This window comes from Ochotona curzoniae, unplaced genomic scaffold (genome assembly GCF_017591425.1).
Source record: "Ochotona curzoniae isolate NIBS_2020 unplaced genomic scaffold, NIBS_Ocur_1.0 contig_3819, whole genome shotgun sequence".
Taxonomy (NCBI): Eukaryota; Metazoa; Chordata; class Mammalia; order Lagomorpha; family Ochotonidae; genus Ochotona; species Ochotona curzoniae.
In genome coordinates this window covers 36,390,403-36,413,220 of record NW_024466004.1, presented here as the reverse complement: position 1 = coordinate 36,413,220, position 22,818 = coordinate 36,390,403, and positions in this window count along the sequence as shown.

Below are 22,818 nucleotides of genomic sequence, written 5' to 3'. Positions count from 1 at the left end.
GAACACCTCTGTTGGGACACAGTCCCTGCAGGTGAGTACAAAAACCATGATAGGGAGCAGCCCAGACCAGGCCAGGCCAGGTAATGGTACCCACTGGCATATATTTGGCACAGGTTGAGGGTGATCAAGGCTGAACCAGTTCATATCATCTGCTGGCTAATATGAGCACCAAAATGGAGTGTGGGTCAGATTGGGTTGGGCTGCAACACAACCCATTTCACATGAAGGTTGGGACTGGGGGCTGACTGGGCTGGGCTAGGCTATAGCCTCCACAAGCATGAGCTGGAATTGGGGATGGGCCAGGCCAGCCAGGCTACAGCACCCACTGGCAAATACCAAGTTGAGGCAGGAGCCATGCCAGACTGGACTACAGCACCCAATCAGCAAACATGAGACCCAGGAGGGCAGTGGGTAGACACAGTAGGAAAGACTGTATGGAGCTGGTGAGCATGAGAGTTAGGATGGGGGCAGACCAGGCCAGGCAGTGCTACAAAACCTGTGGGCCTCACGTGAGCTGGATCAGGGAAAAGTCAGGATTGGTCAGCTCTTCCTAGTGGTGCATGTATAAACCAGAATAGGTATTGGTGTGTTGAGCTTGCCGCAGCATCTGCTGGCAGATGCTGGCAAGGGGGCAAATTCTGTCGAGTTAAACTGCAGAACCACTTGGAGAGTGCAAGGTCTGGGAATGAGAGTGGGCCCAGTAGGGAAATAGTGGGCACTTCCCTCTTGGGTTACCACTCCCACAGGTGAGCATTAAAACCAGGACTAGGGCAGAGAGTGACCAGGACTAGACAGAAAGTGGCACCCACTGGCACCAGTGTGGACTGGATATTGGGGCTGGTTGGATTAAACTAGGTTTCAATGCCCATTGACATGCATGAGAGTTTAATGGCATGTGGGACAGACTGGACCAGTCTGCTATACATACTGGCAAGCACGTGAAATAGAGTGAGAGCAGACCTAGTGGATGTTAATATGGGTTGCTCCAACTAGGCTACAGCTCCAACTGGTGTACATGAGGGCTGAGTGCCTGGTGGACAGAATTGGGCTGGGCTGCAACTCCCATTGGTTTGTGTAGAAGACAGGGATGGAAACAGAACTGACCCAGCAATTGCAACACCAGTATGTGCATAAGCTGATTGAGGGGAAGGACTGTGCTGGACCCTGTATTGGCTGGCACACACAAGAATCATGTCTGGAATCACCTCAGATGAAGTTTGTTTGGGGATCCTGTCAACTGAATTGCTGGACTCAGAACCAACCCCAACCATGAAGAGAATGGCAGGTTCCATGGTCTTACCGTGGAATGCATATTTCAGAGCTGGGCCTCCTCAGTGGCTTAGATGGAGCAGTGGACAGTATAACCAGGTGCACATGAAGGATATGGCAGTGCATTGGAGTCTGCAGAGGATACCTAGTACCATAACAGAAGACGGAGGATGGAACAAATTGATCAACTACCCCAGCCAAGTGTTGACAGTGATTATCTGAACAAGTGGAAGCACTAAGGTGGACTATGTCAACCAATGAATTCTAGAGAGATTTCTTTGTGCTTGGAGTGACGAGAATGGCAGTAATTCAGTACTGTTGAGCTATCGAAGCCTCTTGAGCAGGACCATCAGAGCAAGCTCTACATCAGGGACCCTGGGGTGATGCAAGGTGGCTGTCCTCCATCCCAGGATACAGAGGCATTTGGGAGGTTGGGTGTGGCTTCTCTGGATGTCTCTCCCCATCCCCAGATACAGGAAGGAAAAAAGAGATCGTGGAAATAATGGTGCCACCCATCCTCCTGTAGTCCTTGACCCTTACTTATCACTCTAATCAACTATGTAAAATTCATCAAAATAAAAATAATTATTAGACAAACTAAATGTTGACTCTTGTAAGAGCTTGGGCAAATGCATCTTTACATCATGTGCCCATCATTATGTTATCATGCAGAGTATTTCACTGCCTGAAGCTCTCTGCTTGTTTATTCCTTGCTTCCCCACCCTTTGATAATCACTGATTTTTTTTTTTTTTACTGTCTCCCTAGGTTTACCTTTTCCAGACTATCATGTAGTTGGAATCACATAATGCCAAACATTTTCAAATTGGCTTCTTTCAGTTAATAGAGTTCACTTAAGGTTCCTTCATGTCTTTTCATGATTTAATAGTTTACTTTTTGCATTGAATTGCATTTTATTTTCTGGATATCATAAGATTATTATCAACTTATGTACTGAAGGACATATTGGTTCCCTCCACCAAGTGTGGGCAATTATGAATAAAACAACTATTAACGTTAGTGTGTACTTTTGCAGGTCTAACTTTTTACTTCATCTACTAAACAGCATGATTGCTAGTTAGTTTGGGAAAAAAAATATGATTTTTCTAAAAAGTGTGAGATCATCTTCCAAAGAGGCTCTATAGTTTTGTGTTCTCACTAGCAATGTGTGAGTCCTTCTTCTTCCTTATCCTTACCAATATTTGTGATTGTCAGTGTTTTGGGTCTGGGTTATTCCAATAGGTGACAAATGGTATCCCATTTTACTTTGTAATTTCCTAATGGCCTATGATATTGGCTGTCTTTCATATGCACCTGGAAATCTTTACTGGTGTGTCTGCTTGGATTTCTTACTCATTTTTTTAAATGTAATTAATGTATTTACTAGGCAGGGAGACAGTGGGCAGAGAGTGTTCCTACTCACTAATCTACTCCTCAAAGTCCCACAGTGGCCAGAGCTGGGCTAAGACCAAGCCCAGGAGGTGAGAACTCAATCCAAGTCTCACATGTGGTTGGCAGGAACCCAGTTACTTGATCCATCACCATTTGTCTTCTGGCATATGCATTAACAGGAAACTAGAATCAAAAATAGAGCTGGGACTCAAATTCCAATAGCGTGGTATGGGATATGGTGTACCAACTGTATTATTATTATTATTATTATTATTATTATTATTATTAGAAAGGCAGATATATAGAGAGAAGGAGATATAGACAGAAAGATCTTCCATTTGCTGGTTCACTCTCCAAGTGGCCGCAATGGCCAGAGGTAAGCTGATCTGGAACCAGGAGCTTCTTTTGGGTCTCCCACACTATGCAGAGTCCCAAGGCTTTGGGCCCTCCTTGACTGCTTTCCCAGGCCACAAGTAGGGAGCTGGATGCAAAGCAGAGCAGCCAGGATTAGAACCAGCACCCATATGGGACCCTAGTGCATGCAAGGTGAGGACTTTAGCTACTAGGTTACTGTGCCTACCCCAACTGTCATCTTAACATGCTGGGCTAAGCACTGGACCTGTTCTGCCCATGTTTTACTTCAGTTTCTCGTATTTTTAGTTTGAATTCTCTGTTTAAACAGCAGTCTTTTCAGATATGTATTTTGGAAGTATTTTCTGCTAGTCCATGGATTATCTCCTCATTTTTTGGATTGTCTTTCAAACAAAGCAGAAGTTGTGGTTTTAGTGAAATCCAGCTTATCAATTATTATTTTTTTTTTTTGCTAAATCATAGATTTGGTGTTGTATGTAAAAAGGTTGTTGTCCAGTATTTTAGTGAAGCAAGTAAAGCCTTTGCCTGCAACCCAGCATCCTGTACAGTCCTGGCTGTTCTATTTCTGATCCAACTCCCTGTTGATAACCTGAGAAATAGTAACAGAGGAAGGTCAAGTGCATGAGGCCCTACCACTCATGTGATAGATCCAGATGAAGGTCCTGCCTGCTGGCTTTAGCTTAGCTTAGTTCTGGGAGTCAATTAGGGAAGTGAACTAACGGGTGGAGAAATCTCTTTGACTCTGTCTCTCTTTAACTCTGATTTTCAAATAAACATTTAATAAAAAGTCATTGCCAAAATCATATACTTGTCTGTTTATTTAACTTAACATAGTGATCTCCCCTCAAGTTCATATTGTTGCATGACAAGATTTAATCATTTTATGGCTGAATAACATTCCATTGTGTACATATACCATATTTTCTTTATCCATCCATTATTCCATGGGCACTTAGGTTGTTTCCAGTCAATGGTTCACTCTATAAATGGCAGCAATAGCCATGGCTGGGCTGGTCCAATGCCAGGAGCCAGGAGCTTCTTCCAGGTCTTCCATGTGGGTTCAGAGGCACAAGGACTCTGCTGCTTTCCCAGGATATTAGCAGTGAGCTGGATCTGAAATAGAGCTGCCAGGACTAGAACTGGCACCCATAAACAATGCTGGCATTGCAGGTGGAGACTTGGTGTGCTACAATATGGCACCGTCCCCAGGGTATTATTTTTTAAAAACACAGAGTTGATTAACTTTTAAAATGTGTGGCCTTATTGGAAAATTAGGTAATGTGCATACACTTTCTACAATAAGATAATATTTAATTTGATTTGATAACATAATCCATAGACTGATCAATAAAGAATGACAGTTAAATGCCTCAGTAGAAGAGAAACTATTTGCTCAATGTGTCCCTTTGTTAATAAAATTATTTTTTTAATTATATGGAATTTCCCCAAAGAAGTAATCAGATTTTATACTACACACCCATCATTCTAGTTAGTTACTTTCTAACTTCTGCTTTTTATAAACAAAGAATTCAAAATAATGAAATTCTAACTTTTCCTCATTTTAAAAAGTCAAAAGTCATTCTCTTGGAAACTTTGGTAATCTCCATACAAATATACGTCAGCAACTTTTTTCTCAAGGAAGTCTTTTCATGATAGCTACCACATATATTTAATGAGATTGCACTACTTAATTCTTCATAGGTTTTTAATTATCTCCTATAAATCTTATAAAATATTAGCCATGCTTCTAACTACAAAAACATAATTACTTTCTTCTATTAATTGTCTTAGATGCTCACATAAATACATTATTTTCCAAAAGGTAGATAAAACTATTTTGAAAGTCTCTAAGATTTTCTTTAAAGACATTCCTTTTAACAAAAACAGAAAGGAGTAAATATAAGTCCTATTTCTTGGCATTATAAGTCCTCACATTGTTTGGTGTAATAAAATATCATTTTAATCACACAAGCAACCAATAAGACAATTGTTCAGACACAGAACTAGAATGAAGCTATCTTCCTCCATCAGTCATTTAATGTTTTATAACTTTTCTCAGCATTAATATTTAACCCACACATATTTTACGAATATTTTGCAATCAATTTTCTATTGCCAAAATGTTTATTTGACTGGATTTATGCCTTGCTATTTAAGTTTGACTTTTACAAACTGTATATGGAATTCAAGAGGATATTGAACACAACTTGTAGATTTTTTTATGTTAGCTCTAAGGATTTACAATGCTTTATCTGAACTCTGTATGTAATTCACAATGACAGTGCAAGTGTGAATTGACCCTGGTAAACCCACAGGGAAGGAGTGATGCCTATTGGATTGTAGAGGACTTGTCGGTCAGGGCTAGTGGAGAGGCACAGAATAAAACATAAGTTTAGGTGGAAAGAAAAGCTGGAATGCCTGAAACAAGGACCATTTGATCTTTTCATTTCTTCTCCTCTTCTCTTCCCTTCCATCATCTGTGTGTCACTGCAGGCTCCTTTGCTTACAAGCAACAAAAATTCATTCAGATCAGTAACCATAAAGTTCAATGTTAAAATATAGAGATTTTTTTTGTGTGTGTGTGCAGGAGTAACTCAAGATATGGGGCAATAGAAGTGATAAGAACCACAGAACACAGGCTTTATTGCTCTGGCTGTGTTTTAACTTGTTTTCTAATATTATGCAAATTTCTGTGTCTTCTGTTTGTTGCAGTCTCTGCCTCCAAACATGTCTGTATGTTGCAGTTCTGTCATGCCTTATCTCTGGCACCCTTTCCTAATTTACCTTCTCTCCCAGTTCCAAAGACACAGGAAACAAATAAGAGCAGCTCATCTCATCTCATCTCTTCAAACTGGACCTTGATATTTGAAGCCAGTTAGGTTGATAGGTATGATAAAATGGTGCAGAAATGGTTTATGAGCAAGCAGACCATGATCAACCTCTGTATAATATCCTCTCTTCCACTATTTCGTGTTTTTAGATTTTTTTAAAGATTTATTCATTTTTATTGTAAAGTCAGATATACATAGAGGAGGAGAGACAGAGAGGAAGATCTACTGTCTGATGGTTCACTCCCCAAGTGGCTACAATGGCTAGAACTGAACCAATCCAAAGTCAGGAGCCAGGAGATTCTTCCAGGTCTCTCACATGGCTGCAGGGTCCCAACTCTTAGGGCCATCCTCGACTGCTTTCCCAGGCCACAGGCAGGGAGCAGGATGGGAAGTGGAGCTGCAGGGATTAGAACCGGCATGTATATATCCTGGTGCATTCAAGGCAAGGACTTTAGCCACTACGCTATTGTGCCGGCCCTAGATTTTTTAAAAATTTATCTTTGAGGTTTGCATAATTGAGAAAGAAGCATGCACATGTGTACTACTGATTAAGGTGGGAAGACTCAAGCATTAGGGGCAAGTAGATGAGACCATTGTTTCCAACCTTCTTTTCCTTCTTCCTGTATCTGGGGGAGGGATGTGGAGAGGAGAGAAGCTGCACCCAGCATCCTAACTGTATCAGAACCCAGGGATGGGTAACGGCTGCTACCCAGTGTCATCCCACGGTCACCAATGTGGAGTATGCCCTAAGGGTAATGCTCAAGTGGTTTTGCTAGTTCTGAAATGCTGTTGATTTTGTTGCTTCAAGGATGAGAACTTCCTTCCAAAGTCCATTGGCTGACAGAATCTACCTTACTGTCTCCATTCATCCAGATATTTGCTGTTAATGGTAGGTTAGGGTAGTTGATCAATTTGTTCTATTCTCCTTCCTCTGTATGATACCAGATGTCCTCTGTAGGCCGCAGTGAACTGTCATATCCTCCTTGTGCATCTGGGCGTGTTGTCTATTGCACCATCTTCAGACACATGCAGTCTACAGACAGATCTTGTGATTCTTCCTGTGGTTGGAGTTCTGAGTCCAGCAGTTCAGTTTGGGTTGATTCCCAAAGAAACCTCATCTGAGTTGACCCCAGACCTGACTCCTGTATGTGCCAGCCAGGACAGGGTCCAGATCCATCTGTCATACATATCAGCCTGCACACACACTCTTCCATTATTTCTTTTTTTCAAATAGTTACTGAATACACATTGTGTGTCTGTAACTGTGTTAGCCCTAGCCTCTGCTATCAAGAAGATAGCTGACCAGGAGAGTAAAGAAGCTAGTAACAACTGTTAGATAGTGTCGTAATTACTGCAATAAAGGATGTTAAAGGGGCACTCTGAAAGGGCATGCAGCAAGTACAAGTTTCATGAAGACTCCTCTGGTAAAATCTTACAGTGATTAATTGACAGGGTGCTAAATTTGGCTGAAAATAGGAAATACCTAGAAGTTGTGGGAAAGTGTTGTTTTAGGTGACCTGTGAGCATGTTTCCTAAAGAGATCAACCTTTGAGTTGGAGTAAACTTGTGGGAAAGACCCAACCTTTGTCTAGAAGGCATCATCAATCAGCAAGGGGACAAGACGTAATATATACAGAAAGTGAATTGGTCTCTCAGAGCTGGGACCTTTTGGTTGTTACCTTGGATATTGTTTGTTGGCCTTTGTACTCTAGGACTTAAACCAATTATTTCTTTTAAAGATACTTAGGTTTTCAACCTTGAAGTCAAGATGTATTCCTGTGGCTTCCCTGGTTCTGTGGACTTGAGTGTTGGATTGAACAGAGCTACCAGCATCCCAGAGTCTGCAGCCTGCAGATGACCTATCCTGGGACTTCCCTGCTGCCATGATCAGGTAAGCCAATTCCTCTTGTAAATTCCACTTTGAGTGTTTGTATGTGTGTACCAGCCTGTGTATTTGTCTTTGTCTTACTGGCTCTGTCTCTGTAGAGCTTTGGCTAACACAAGACTTGAGGTAAATATAAAAGGGTCAGTAGGAGTCACTGAGATGATGTGTGTATGGGAGGTAGGGGATAAAAAGCACACAGGGTTTTTAGCAGAGGGAGTCATTTGTGCAAAGGCATAGAACCTCTCAGTAAGACTTCAAGCTGTCAGGAATCTTGGGGTTTGCTAAGACACATCCTGAAAGGAAGGGCCGGGGCAAGACTATCAAGTATCTCATTACACCCTGAGCTTGGAAAGCAATGGGACCACTGACGAATTTTCAATCCCAGCATAATGCTATGGGAGTTGTACTTTATAGAAGCCATGGTGGAAGTGAACTGGACAGGTAGTCTAAGAGCTATGAAGCAAGCTGTAAGTTCATTGAAGGTCACATGGGATAGAAATTATGGCATAGAATTAGAATGGAGAAAAGAGAATTTGAGAGATCTTAGGGAAATAGAAAACACATACATACACACACACACACACACAGAGACGACCTGAAAGGGAGACCAAAGGGTCTGGAGCTTTGCATCCCTCTCCAAGACCACTTCTCTAATAGAAGTCCTGATCAGATGCCCAATTCTTTGTATCATGTTCTGCCATTGGTGTGCACGAGGAAATAATAGTAAGCCAGGAGGGGAGACAGCCTCCTCTTTTGTATCCAGGAAGAGCTGTTTTAAGAACTGCTGTGTCCAGCTTTGCAGAGACAGTCAACACTGGGCATGCGTCCTGCCCACCAAGATACCCATGAGAAAGTTCTGCTTGATCTCAGGAGTGGGGAAGGATGAGCCCAAGTAAGCATGTGCAAGGTTGACAGCTCAAACTGCTCCTGCTAAAGTGAACGTAAGTCTCCCCTCTTCAAAATAACTTTTTAAAAAATCTGTAGGAAAGGCATAGTCTTCAGAAAAAAAGTGCAAACAAAAGGCAAAAGAAGAACAAAGGTCAAACTGGTAACCCAAGAAAAAAAGATTTGAAGGACTATACTATTGTAATAATATAGAAGAAAACAGTGCAGGGTGGGGGGGCTAGGAGGAGAGGGAATGGGAGGGTGGATGGGGAAATCCCTGAGCCTGTGGAACTATATTATAAAACGTTTCAATCAATAAAAATTTTAAAAAGAAAATGGAGAAACTAAGCATGAAGAGACCAGTCCCTGAGGAAGCAGAAGAAAGGAAGGAAGTCGGATGACAATCATGTCCTGTGTTTCAGTAGCCATTATCTTCCTTTTCCTATAATCTAAAGGGATAGTTTTTCAACTATTTTTTCTAGTTTTTCAGGAATATTTTTTAAGAAAGAAGGAATACAACTTTGTTTATTCAATGTAAATGAATTTTTAAGAGGTGAATTTATTTGCTGAGGGTTTTTTTTGGTACAATCAGAAAATAGTAGTGTATTAAATTACAATGGACTTTTTCTATCTTGAGGGTCAGTTTAACATTCAACAGGTGGAGGTTAGCTGTATCCAATAATGTTAAGCTTAGAAAATGGAAATTTAGTCTCAGTCATGCACTTAATATATCTTGAACATTTTCAATTCTCTTTACAGTGGTTGGTTAGAATTGGCACCCTTGCCCACCGCCACCCACAAGACTGCACCACAGTCTGTGTTGTGTTGTCACAATTGCATGCATTCTATAACATTTTGGGTCATGGTGGTCCAATTTTCTTAGAAATTTTATTAATGTTCTGTGAAAGATTGGAAATTTGAGGATGTAGTATATATGATATTACATTGTGAATTGGTATGACTTAAGTAACAGCTTGTTAATATTTAGAGATATTTGTATTTGACAGCCTCTAGAGGAAAACTTGCCTGTAAATATGAACCTGGAAAGTCATTGGAAAAACTGTCCATGAAAGAATCAAAATACGTACTTCTTTAGATTTTTAGCATTTCTATTAGGAATTGTGTAAAAATGGAATAATTGTGTTCTCAAACATTAAAATCCTGATTATTCCAGAAAAGATGAACCCCCAGCCTCCTCTCTTATCCACTTTCCTCTCTCTAATCTTGCTTGCCCTAGGGTCCCCTCTGCTTACTGGCCCATCTTCCATGCTGTGTTTATCTCTCTGCTGCTTTGTTCTCCCACCTTCCCTTGACTGATAGTTACCAGATATTCCCAGACACCTCTCACTCATTTATACAAATGACATTGATTAATTTCCTACTGTGATTGGAGAAGAGACAGTGACAAACAACAATCCTCCACGATATTTCAGGCTATAGCTTCCAGACAGAAGGACAAAGCGGGAACGTGTGAATGTGGTAGCATCAGCAATAATTATTCCCATCAGCAAGACTTTAGTGAAAGCAGTCTGAGCCCCAATTTTTACTGTGGAAAACTGAAGATGAACATAGGTTTTCAGATTTCATTATCTGTGGTCAACAAGGTAGGGATCAACATAATTAGGGCCCACTTCCTTCTCGAACCCTGTGGTCTAGCTCACTTGTATGGTTTACCAGATGTATTTTCACTTGCCAATATGTAAGCAATAAACAAATTATTATTTACAGCCAAAGAAAAAAAAGAAAGACTGTTAAGAGACTTTAGCATTTATCCTTCAGTTCTAGAAGATGGCTGCTGTGCTCTTCAAGTGTAGCTTAATTGTCAGTCTTAACTCCCTGCCAACTAATCTCTCTTATCTAGCTATAGACAATAACACCTGTCAGAAGGACTCTTTGAGTTTAATCCTAGAATGACTTCAAGGGCCACATCCAATATTGTTGCTCTTCCTCTCCCTCAAAGCACTTCAAGAGATTAAGCAGGATATTTCTGATTCATTTCTGGAAAGGAATAAAAGCTATGTATGAATTCAGGTCACTCAGTGAGAAAGACAGGGAGAAAGAATAATTGTACAGCACTTGGTCTCCTGCTTTCCCAGAGCCTGGCAAGCAGGGTGGGATGGGGGATCAACACACCTGTGAGTCTTGCTGAAATGCTTCAAGGTTCCAGAGACATGCAGTTGGTAAACATGTATCGTGGTTGATAGCAACTGGGAAAAACCATGTCTGACTAAATAATCCCAGAGTGCTGATAGCTGGACTCAGAGGTTTCTCTTGAGGATGTCTTGAGGATGACGCACGCAGAAGCTACAAAAAAGGCAAAGCTATAAATCCTGCCTAGAGTTTAAAACATTCACATGAGGTTACACATGGAATTCTTGCAGTCAACCAAATTGGTCTCCCTCAGAACCTTGATAAACAACCTCTGTCTTGGCTGCTGTGTCAGGGAAAAATAGAAGGTGGCCAAGGACAGTGACAAAAGGCTTTCTTAGGTTGCCTTCTGCCTCTGACACCCAGAAGACCAGAAGTTGTCCCTGAAGGTGCTATGCCTCTTGGATCATGATTCCTTTGGCTTCCCATGGTCGTCTTCCCCATTTGTTCAGTCAGCTGTACAGAGCAGACAAACACAGCAGAACTTGTAAATTAGCTGCAGAAACTTAGTTTTTGGAGTAATCTGAAATGTGAATTTAAAATTCTGTGGGAAGTGGAATTAAAAGTTTATTTTGCAAAAAAAAATTGAAATCTGTTCATATTTTTTTTTCAGAATGTGCATTTCCCATGCACTTTCTGAATGTCCCTTCATAATTCGAAACACTCCTTTTGGAATAAATTGACAAGTGTGGTTGTTTGTTTTGGAATAAATTGACAATTGTGTAGCAGTTTCCCAAGCCTTCTCCTAATTTTATTATACTGACATAAATGAACTGAATATTTCTTTCAGCTTTCTTATTCATGAAAATCTGTTTGAGCCACAAGTTCACCTCCATTTCCATATCAAATCCATTCCATGACTTAAATCTGCTTCAACTTTAATGAAATTTGTTTATACAATTATCCCCAATTACATATCTCTGAGCCAAAACTCTTAAGTTTTCTATGCAGTGGCCATCTATTCCCATTTTAAAACCATCTCTAAAAGCTCTCAAATTTTCTTCCAGACTTGCCAATGATTTCTTTGTATTGCCTGGTGGCCCCTCAGTCTCCAGGGGGCACACAATCCAGGGCCTTCATCTGCTCCACATTCTCTTTATAATCCCCAAATAAAGAATTCTCGTAGTACCTATTAGACAAACTTCACTAATGTTATGTTCTGCTCATTTGGATTGTACAGTCCGCTCTCTATTTTATTACTTTTGTGGTAGGAGACGTATTTTGCAGCCTGCAGTTCAGCTGTATTGTCAAGATGGAAGAATGAAGAAGATCCAAGGAGTGAATCTAAGTACAGAAGGTCAATGCTGAAGGAAAGAAAATGTTTTCTGTAGAAATTGATTATTGAAAACTCCAACCTACTGCAGCAATATCTTCTGCATGTCACTATGTTGCTAAGCTAACGGAGGCAGTGATTTGCCCCTTTTTCCCACAGCAGATAGTGATGATATTTATCACAAACCTGGACAGCCACTGTCTTTATCTTCTACCTCTCCTGAAAATAGGACTACAGTCATCTCTGTCTGGAACAGAACTGTCACAGTTCACCAGAGCCATGCCGGTTTATTTGTTTAATTACAATGCTTATTTTTACCAACACCCAGTGGCTTATTAGTGAAGGCACATTTTTAGAAATCCAGCAAGTATGTGTTTAGATCTCAGACATAGCTCTTCCTGTTTGTTTGTACAAAAAAGGAAAGAACGTGTGTCACACCTACATGCAATACATTTTATCTTGATTGGAAACTAAGATCTTCTGAGTTGATATTCAGTTCATTTTTTCATGCTTGCTTTAAATGTCCCTATAACTGAGTAAATAGGCAAAAAATTGGGATGGCTACTGAATAACAAGAAGGCTGAACAGTAACCCAGCAGGGCTGTGATCAGGGACACTGCCAGATGGCTTCACTCTAGCAAAATTCTTCTGCACATTTTACAAAGGAAGAAATCTTACACAAACATTTCCCAACTTGCATATAAGGCTAGGATAACATAAGTAACAGAACTTGTCAACATTACAAGAAAAGTAGCTTCTAAGCCCCTTGTATCATGTAAGCATAAATGAAAAAAATCTTGAAAATGTTTGAATTTTCAAACTGGGAAAAAAAACAAAATTAGCCCCGAATTTACATTAATTCTAAGTAAATTATGAACCTAATCACAATTGCTTTAGAATGATAAAGTCATAAAAAGGAAACATAGAATGCTTAATGGCCATCAGGTGAGCAAAGGCTTCTTCATACACACACACACACACACACACACACACACACACACACACACACACACACACACACTTAATCATGATGCACAATGATAAATTAGAATTTGTCAAACTAATAATTCTCTTTGTCAGCAAGCAGCATAAAATAAATGAAAAGTCATACAGAGGTAAAAGATTTTTTTCAACACAGCCAACAGAGGATTTGTATCATAAGTTTATAAATGACTGCTTCCATCCAACTAGGAAAAGACAAACAAATTTTATTGGTCAGAAACCAATAAATAAAATACCCAAATGTTCAATACTCACATATTTTTAAAAAATGTTCAAAGTCAATAACCAACAGGAATGTGAAAACTAAGGCCACAAGGAAATATTACAAAATATTTTTTAAATAACTTTTCAGTTAAAATATGAAAGACCAGAGATGATGGGAAGCAACTGGAACTCTGATACACTGCTGTTTGACTTAGTCCCCTAGGAAGACTTACTTGCAATATCTGTTAAATATGCAAAATCCCTATGACCTAGCAGTTCTTCTTCCAGCTACTTACCCTAAAGAAATGAGTGTGTCTTTACACTGTAAGGCACAGATCAGAATTGTTATATCAATGTTATATTTAAAACCCCAAGCTAGAAATGACCCAAATGACTATAGTGTAATAATGAATAGATTATGACATATTTATACCACAGGGTATTTTGCATCAATAACAAAGAATGAACTACTGTAATTCCACAGAAATGAGGAACTTACGCGAATACAAAAGCATACCTTTGTGTTCTTTCATTTTGTAAAATTCAAAGAAGGGAAAATGAATCTAGGATCACAAAATTCCATTTTTAAAGAGCTCTCCGATGGTGCTAATGTGTACCTACTTACATGTGGAAGAAAGCTCTGACGCCCTCATAGGGGAGGTACATCATGCAAGATCTTTCAGTTCCTGGCTTTGTTTTACTTTTGTGAACAATGCTAAAATACTAATATAATCACTGTAGAATTTGATTATACATGATATATAAGAAATGACACATTTTCAAAGACTTATTTTTTAATTTTAAAGGCAGAATTAGAGAGGAGAATCAGATCTTCTGTTTGCTGGTTTACTCCCTAAATGACCACAGCAGCTGCAGCTGAGCTGGTACAAACAGGAGCCTGGAGCTTTTTCTGGGTTTTCCTTGTGAGTGCTGGGACCCAAAGACCTGGGCCATCTTTTTACTTTTTTACTGTCTTTCTGGGCTCATTAGCAAAAAGCTAAATCAGGAAGTAGGGCAGCTGGGACTTGAAGGTGCACCTATGTGTGATATCGGCGCTGCAACTGGAGGCTTAGCCTAGTGTATCATGGTGCTAGTCTGGCAATACCATATCTTTTTTTTTTTTAAGATATATTTTATTTTTATTGGAAAGGCGGATATACAGAGAAGAAAAACAGAGAGGAAGATCTTCTGTCCGATGATTCACTCCCCAGGTGGCCGCAACAGCCAATGCTATGCCAATCTGAAGCCAGGAGCCTCTTGCGGGTCTCCCACGCGGGTGCAGGGTCCCAAAGCTTTGGGCCTTCCTCGACTGCTTTTCCAGGCCACAGGCAGGGAGCTGGAAGGGAAGCAGGGCTGCCGGGATTAGAACCGGCGCCAATATGGGATCCTGGGCATGCAAAGCAAGGACCTTAACCACTGTGCTACCGCGCCAGGCCCAATACCGTATCTTAAGCTGTTTCTATCATTCCCAACAAACCCATTCAATCTACATTCCTTGGCCCCTGAGAAATCTTTCATGTAAGAGTAAGTGAACATTTTTGTTTATTTTCCCATGAAAACTCTGAGATATTTGCATATTTAAATTGGCAAGCACACAGAGTACCTATTTTTTTTTCAAAAAATGAAAGAAGTGACACATACTTTTGTTCACTGTCTTAATATCCCTATCTGACACAAGTTAAAGCAAAATTTTGATATCCCTAGGGCTTATTTTATAAATTTTGGTAGTTTTAACGTTCTGTTTATTTAAAAAAAATCCTTTAGGATGTGTGAGATCGGGAGTTCCTTTCTCTATCAGGAGGTTGCAAAATACACTGTGAGGCCATTATAAAACATTTATTTTGTCAGTGACTGATTCTACACAATAACAAGGCAGGAAAATGTTATATTTTCTGTTTAGAGTATGAACCATGTGGAATGCATTCATATCAATAAAACCCAAGAATGTGTTCAAAATAAACCAGACATGCATTATTACATTCACATCCAGATATTTTGCAATCAGGACCAATAACCAAAGAAGAAAACGAATGAACACACTAATCTGTGAAAAGGGTTTGCCTATTCATACTAAAATTCACAGAGTTTTGTTAACCCCTGAAAAATCACAACTCAAGGTAGAAAAAATAAGTGGGCAAAAACTAAACTGCTTTCTGGCACTAAGTTTTTTGGTAGAGTGAATGTTTTACTTTATTTTGCTTCCCCCCACCTTAGTCTTTCAGGGAATTTCCACCTATCCAAAATGCTCTGTGGACTACAAATGTGTTTCCACTGCTTTATCTCAACCCAATTCATTTTCCATCTGGGAGCACTGGATCTTAACCTGTATTTTACCTTCAAACATATCAATCAATGATGCTAACAAACAGCATTTCAACACTATTTTCTTTTTAAAAATTACTTTATTTATTTGAAAGGCATAGTATCAAAGAGGGAGAGACAGAGAGAAAGACATTTTCCATGCTGTTTTATACTCTAACTGGCCACGTGGCTGGAGCTGATCCTGCCTGAAGCCAGGTCTCCCAGGATGTCATTTGAATTTCAGGAGTCCACATATTTTACCAACATCTACTGCTTTCCTGGGAATATTAGTAGGGGGCTGGATAGAAGTGGGAAAGCCAGGATTTGAATCAGTTATGAAAATGAGATGCTGGGATTGCAAACAGAGCATTGACTCTGTGCCACAATACAAGCCCCATATTTTCTTTATAGCTACTACTTCTTTGTCCTTCTCAACATGCCTGATACATTGCATATGCCAAAGAATTTTTCCTCCAATAGACCAATCAGATTTGTGGCCAGCACTGGAATATTCTGCATTAGACCTACCCGTTGGAAACCTCAGGGCAAGTGGTTTAGCTCCAGAATTCCATCTAATAGCTTGCATTCTTGGATTCACTCTAGTCAGACCTCAGGTTGGTATCTTTTGGTGCAGAAAGCATGCATAATGGAAGAGTAGGGGTAGAACTGGGCAAAGGTATACGTTAAGTTGTGGTACAGGAGAACAAAGCCTTAATAAATCTCTGGGGAAGCTGTGGCAAGTGTTTTTTGTTTTTTTCACTAGAGCAATGCTAAACTGGTCATTTATACTCTGATATTAAGAGCCATTGGATGCAGGCCACTGGAGAAGGCTGTGCTCTTTTGGGACATGCTGTCTGCATCTGAGGCAAGCACAGCAGATGCTGACAACCCATTTTGGGAGAGAGAGATTGTTTCCACCAGAGAGATTTATAAGGCCAAATACAGAATAGATCAGGTCTGAAAAGAAACTAAATCTTCCAAAGTGACCCCAGCTTTCAAAGACCTATGACCTTCATTTTGGCATGATTTTAATTTGCAGCTCAGAATGGCCAAAATTTGACAATTTACTTTGAAACATACTGTAAATTTCACTAACCTACATACATTCTTTGTGCACTCTAAGGTCACTGGAGAGTTTTTTGTTTTTAGTTTTGAGAGAGATTTCTAGTTTTCTGGTTTGGTTTCCAAGAAAGAGTGTGTATTTAAAAAAAAAATACTTCAGGGAGAAATGAAGTAACACTACCTAAAAGTGATTTAATGTCAGCAGGCAGGAAAGGATTGGAGTGGGAAATCATAGCAACACATACAAGTAACCTTAGGCTTTGCTTTTGATATTACTTTCTGAGCCTTATGAAGTTCAGCCAGATTCCGGAGGACTAGGAACAATTTTCCAAAAATTGTTTTAGCCTTTTTTTATCTCCCCAAATTCCTATCAGAATCTCATATCTTGGAGTTTAAGTTCCATCTTTGGCATTTAAACGTCTTGACTACTACCATTAAGTTTAGCAAACATTTAAAAATTTCCAACATAGGAACTTTAATTGCTTTCTATTCTGAGCGTTTTCTGTCCTCTGCCTCACCATAAAACTGAACACCATTTCACTACAAAGTTTTCCCTTTTTGAAGCAGTAGCCAGTCGTCAACTGAGCAGCCTGAAGAAGGGACACCCATGGACTAAGCTTGAGTGTTTTCTAAGGATTCCAGAAACCACTATGAGCTACTTTATTTGATACCAATTTCCTGTGCATTAGGGTTCAGAAGGTTACACTCCACAGTTCTGATATCACTCCAATAAATGTATTTTAAATAACTGTTCCAATACCAGGAATGCTGTTGTTTTCAACAAGAATTTGACTCTCAGGTCAAATTCCTTTGTGTCTACAATGACAAATAATTGCATCAAATGTGTTTTTTGGAATAAAACCAAAAGACTTTAACACCAAGAACTTGTGTCATTTGTGAATAATCCAGGCATATGGCTTAGTTTTACCAATGACATACAGTTGGAATATCAACCTTATTGGAAGGAGGCACATTCTAAAAAATGTGCAGCTTTGTTAGGGTCTGCCTTGCAACCAAAAATCATTGTTGTCAGCTGGTACTTGAACACGGACTTGGGACTCTTCCCTTTGTTCAATTAACTTGATTAGGGTCAGTGCAGATGCACTGCTTCCTCTTACTAAACACCCAGCATCCCAAAAGTTCTTCAAGCCAAGCAAAGTTAATCAACGTCAGAATAAATCAGAATAATTAGAATCCCAAGATTTCTCTCACCTGGACTTATTGTTATCTCTCCCTCTTTTTAGCCTATCAACCAGAGTTCAAACTTCTCCAGAGGGGCCATTCTCATTGTGTTCTTCAGCTTCTAGCCTGAGTCCACTGAGTAAAATAGTCCTGAGGGCCTAGAGGAGTGCGATAATTGAATACAATTTTACAGATTTGTGGAGTTGAAGCTGTGTCGCATATCTGCCTGATGGACCTATTTAATTAGTTCCAGTGAGAAGCCAGGAGAAGAATGCAGTGTCAATAAAATAGAACTCAGTCAGCAAATGCAGCTCTTGCCAGCGTGTGATCCCCCTTCCTCCTGCCTCTATCCTCCCTTCTCCTCCCTCCGCCATCACCATCAACTGCATCTTCCACACTGACAGTCACCATCTGGCCAACTTTGCCTCCCACCTCTGCCCTGTAGCCAAAGGTCCAAAGTCCGGAAAACTGTAGGCAATGAAGGAGCACTTTGCAGCCTAACATAGCCCTTTGTAGGAATCACTTAAACAGTAAGAGAAGGAATCCTAGACAGATGAAGCTGCTGGAACCAAGACTTTCTCCAGAACCCTGGTACTGATTATAAATGCTAGATATGAGGACCAGTCAGGTGTTGCTTCTTATCCACTGACTCAGTGCCTGTGGGTTAACAAGATCCCCAAGTCATGCTCACAGTAAAATTTGCAAAGTATCCCCTTCGTTATACATGCTAAGGAAATGAACCAGAGAGGTTGGGGATCTAAATGATTGTTGTAAAGATTTATTGATCAATAAATTTATTGGCCCCACAGGAACAACGTAAGAATATATAATAAACATTAATAAGAACAGGACTTTTAACTACTACTTTTAACTACTACAAACTATTTCCCAAGAATTAAATGACAATACATGGGAATATGCACAGCTCATGGGTAGTCCTGAGCACCATCATAAGAACTGTTCAGTAAATATGGACAACAGATGAAATAAAATATTATTTTGCGCACATTTGCTTAGATTTTTTTTTCTTATGGCTGGGTGAAGTCACATAAACTCTAGAAGCAGATAGAAATCATGGCATTAAGCAAGACTTCTAGGAGTTCTAAAATTGTTACCGCTTTGTTCCAGAGATTTCCAGCTGGTCTGGTGTTACCACGGCCAGTCTCATTTTGTCTTCATTTTAATTGCTTGTTTGTAAAGCATACATGCTCTACGTGAGGAACATAAAAGGATATTTCAAAGAAAAGAAATGATACATAATTCTACTTAAGAAAAATATAGTTGACATGCTCCTGCATTATATAATCATATTCTGTGATAACATAATCAAATCATTTAAAATCATAATGTTGTATAATATTTTATTGGGTACCATTGTTAGGCATTTCAACCATTGGCAATCTTCATCACTCAAGCAGGAAGAATGTATCATTTGTGAATAAATTGTTGCCAATACTTTGGGTTAGTAGTGAACCATTATTTACATCTTGACACAGATTGCCAAAACAAATATTCACTTTACAAAACAGCTGGTCTGAAACTCACAGGCCTTTGAAATACTTAGCACTTTCTTTTTAAAGGAAATAAAATCTCGTTGTTTAAACAATAAATTCAACATTTAAATTGTATATTTTTGTTCTGTTATACATTTTCCCAAATTTTCAGTTATCCACCAAAGTTTGTGGTGATTTTTTACATTGGTTTGTAAATGCCATTATTTGAACCTATGTTGCAAATGTTTTTGATTTTATGCTTTTAATTATAGATATTTTTGTAATCTTTACCGTTTATTTTTTCTTTTAAAAAACAGATAATAGGGGGCCCAGCATGATAGTGTCGTGGCTAAAGTCCTCATCTTGAATGCACCAGGATCCCATATGGGCACCAATTCTAATCCCAAGAACCCCACTTTCCATCCAGCTCTCTGTTTGTGGCCTGGGAAGGCAGTTGAGGACGGCCCAAGGCCATGGGACCCTGCACTGGTGTGGGAGACCTGGAAAAAGCTCCTGGCTCCTGACTTCGGATTGGCGCAGCCCCAACCGTTGTGGTTACTTGGGGAGTGAATCATTGGATGGAAGATCTTCCTCTCTGTCTCTCCTCCTTTCTGTGTATCTGCCTTTCCAATAAAAATAAATGAATCTTTTAAAAAAGATAATAGATTAAATGGTAGCTAAAACTTTACATATTTATCAACTTAAAAATATCGATGTGGAGTGATTTTATCTAGCTGATTAACATATTTACTAACATACATGGTTACCTTTCTTAGATCCACTGCTTAGTTAATTTGCAACTGAACTAAGGTATATACTTCAAGATACGAGTGTAAAGAGATTTATCCAATTTATCAATTTTTAATACAACTTACCATTTTCTTTCTATTATATTTTATTTCTCTTTTTATCTCACTTTCATATGTATTTACATATGCATGGGTAAATATATATGCAGGTGCATGTGTGTGTGCTCTCAATTTTCTGCTTTTGGATTATGAGAATCTTTTCTCATTTTGGAACTTTAATATGTACTTGCATCCTTAACAGTGTAGGTCTTGATTTTTAAATGGTATATTTCTAATGTTTCAGTATGGCTAATGAATTGGATGGATGTTGTATTTGTTTTTGAGGGATTCATTGAAATTCCTTCTTGCCTAGTACAATATCAATTTTGGTGAATGTTCAAAATGTCAGCTTGAAAAAGATGGATATTTTCTGATTGAAAGGTACAGGATTCTGTATATATTTATTAAATCAACCTTGTTTCATTGTTAAAAAATTTACCAAAAAAAATTATATCTACTTGCTCAAGATGTTTTAAATTATGTTAACTTACTCACTGTGATTTGGACCCGTCAAATTTGCTTATTATTTTTTGTGTGCTTGCTTTATATATTTCAAGACAATATTGCTAAATATTTGGATGCTTATGAGTTATATTCCTGATGAGGCTTTCTTAAAGTTGTCATTTCTCTTGATCACTGCTAATATTTTTTTTTTGGTCAAATACTACTTACAGACATGAGACAGTTGAATAGTACCCTATAGCCATTTTAAGGTGTATAGCAGCCAGTTCTGTGTATAAACTAAAATTGAAATGTCAATGAAGTAGTCAGAGGATGTGGTTAAAAACTTGAATTTTTTTTAACGTATTGGTCACTGAATACCATACCATGTCTATTAATTCCATAATGTTGTAAATTGTTGATGCTATGTTGTGGCTTTTAATAGATCGGGATGATATTCTGCCAGCTCAGCCTTCGGACCAGAGATTGTCTCCCCAAGAAACTGTTGAATTTATCTGGACAATAAGATGCTGGACTCTTTGCTTGGTATATGTTTGTAAAGAAAGAGTCTTGACTGAATTTGTTGTTTTTTGTTTTTTTTTTTATTATTATTGTTGCTTACATTGTATTATGTAGTACAGCTCCATAGGCGCTGGGGATTCCCCCCACCCCTCCCACACCCCTCCCCCCATGGTGGATTCCTCCACCTTGTTGCATAACCATAGATCAAGTTCAGTTGAGATTCATTGCTTGCAAACACATGCCTAGCATAAAGTTCCGTGTCCTATTGTCCAGATAAGTTCAGTGGCCTCTTGGGGAGACCTTCTATGGTCTGAAGATAGGTCTAACAGAGTAAAGATCCGGTCAGTTAAAAGCCCCAACAAGGCCTCAGTATCATTATACAACATTATGGAATTAATTGACATAGTATTGGGTAAACAATATGTTAAAAATAATGCAAGTTCCATTCTTCGAGACATCTGGGTTGAGACAGTATCAATGACAGGTTCAAAAAATAACAAACAACCAAACAAAAATTACACGTTAAATCAAGGCAAACATGTGGTATCTAATCTTTTGGGATTCACTCATTTCCCTTAGCATTATAGTTTCCAGTTGTGCCCATTTAGCCACAAAGAACTGCATTTTGTTTTTTTTAATAGCTGAGTAGTATTCCATGGAGTAGATGAACCAAAGCTTTCTTATCCAATCTTCTGCTGATGGGCATTTTGGTTGCTTCCATGTTTTTGCAATTACTGATTGTGCTGCAATGAACATAGGGATGCATGTTGGTTTGTCGTAAAACAGGTGTTTTGGATATATTCCTAGGAGTGCTATTGCTGGGTCATATGGTATGCAGATTTTGAGTTGTTTGAGTGTTCTCCAGACTGATTTCCATAGAGGCTGTACCAATTTGCAGCTCCACCAGCAGTGGAGTAGGGTTCCCTTTTCCCCGCATCCTCGCCAGCAGGCGTCGTTGGTGTTCTTGTTTATGTGGGCCAATCTTGCTGGTGTTAGGTGGTACCTCATCGATGTTTTAATTTGGATTTCCCTTATTGCTAGGGAGCTGGAACATTTTTTCATATGTTTGTTTGCCATTTGGATTTGTTCCTTTGTGAAATGTTTGCCCATTTCCCGTGCCCATTTCTTGAGTGGCTTGTTCGTTTTGGTTTTTTGGTTGTTTTGAAGTTCTTTGTATATCCTGGAAATTAGCCCCCTATCGCCTATATCGTGTGCAAAGATCTTCTCCCACTCTGTGGGTTGCTTTTTTACTTTGTTGATTGTTTCCCTTGCTGTACAGAAGCTTCTTAGTTTGATGAGGTCCCATTTGTTTATTCTGTTCTCAACTGCTATTGCTTTTGGTGTCCTTCTTAGAAAGTTGGGACCTACTCCTAGGTCTTGCAGGGTATTTCCTACATTTTCTTGCAAGAGTTTGAAGGTTTCTGGATGTAGGTTTAGGTCTTTTATCCATGTAGATTGGATCTTGGTGTATGGTGATAGATGTGGGTCTATCTTTTTGTTTCTACAGGCTATCAGCCAGTTGTCCCAACAACATTTACTAAAGAGGCCTTCCCACTTGCTTGAGTTGTCATTGGTCTTTTTGTCAAAGATTAATTGGTTGTATTTGTGTGGGTTCCCTTTTGGAGCTTCTATTCTATTCCATTGATCTTCCTTTCTGTCTTTGTGCCAGTACCAGGCTGTTTTGATAACCACTGCTCTATAGTATGTCCA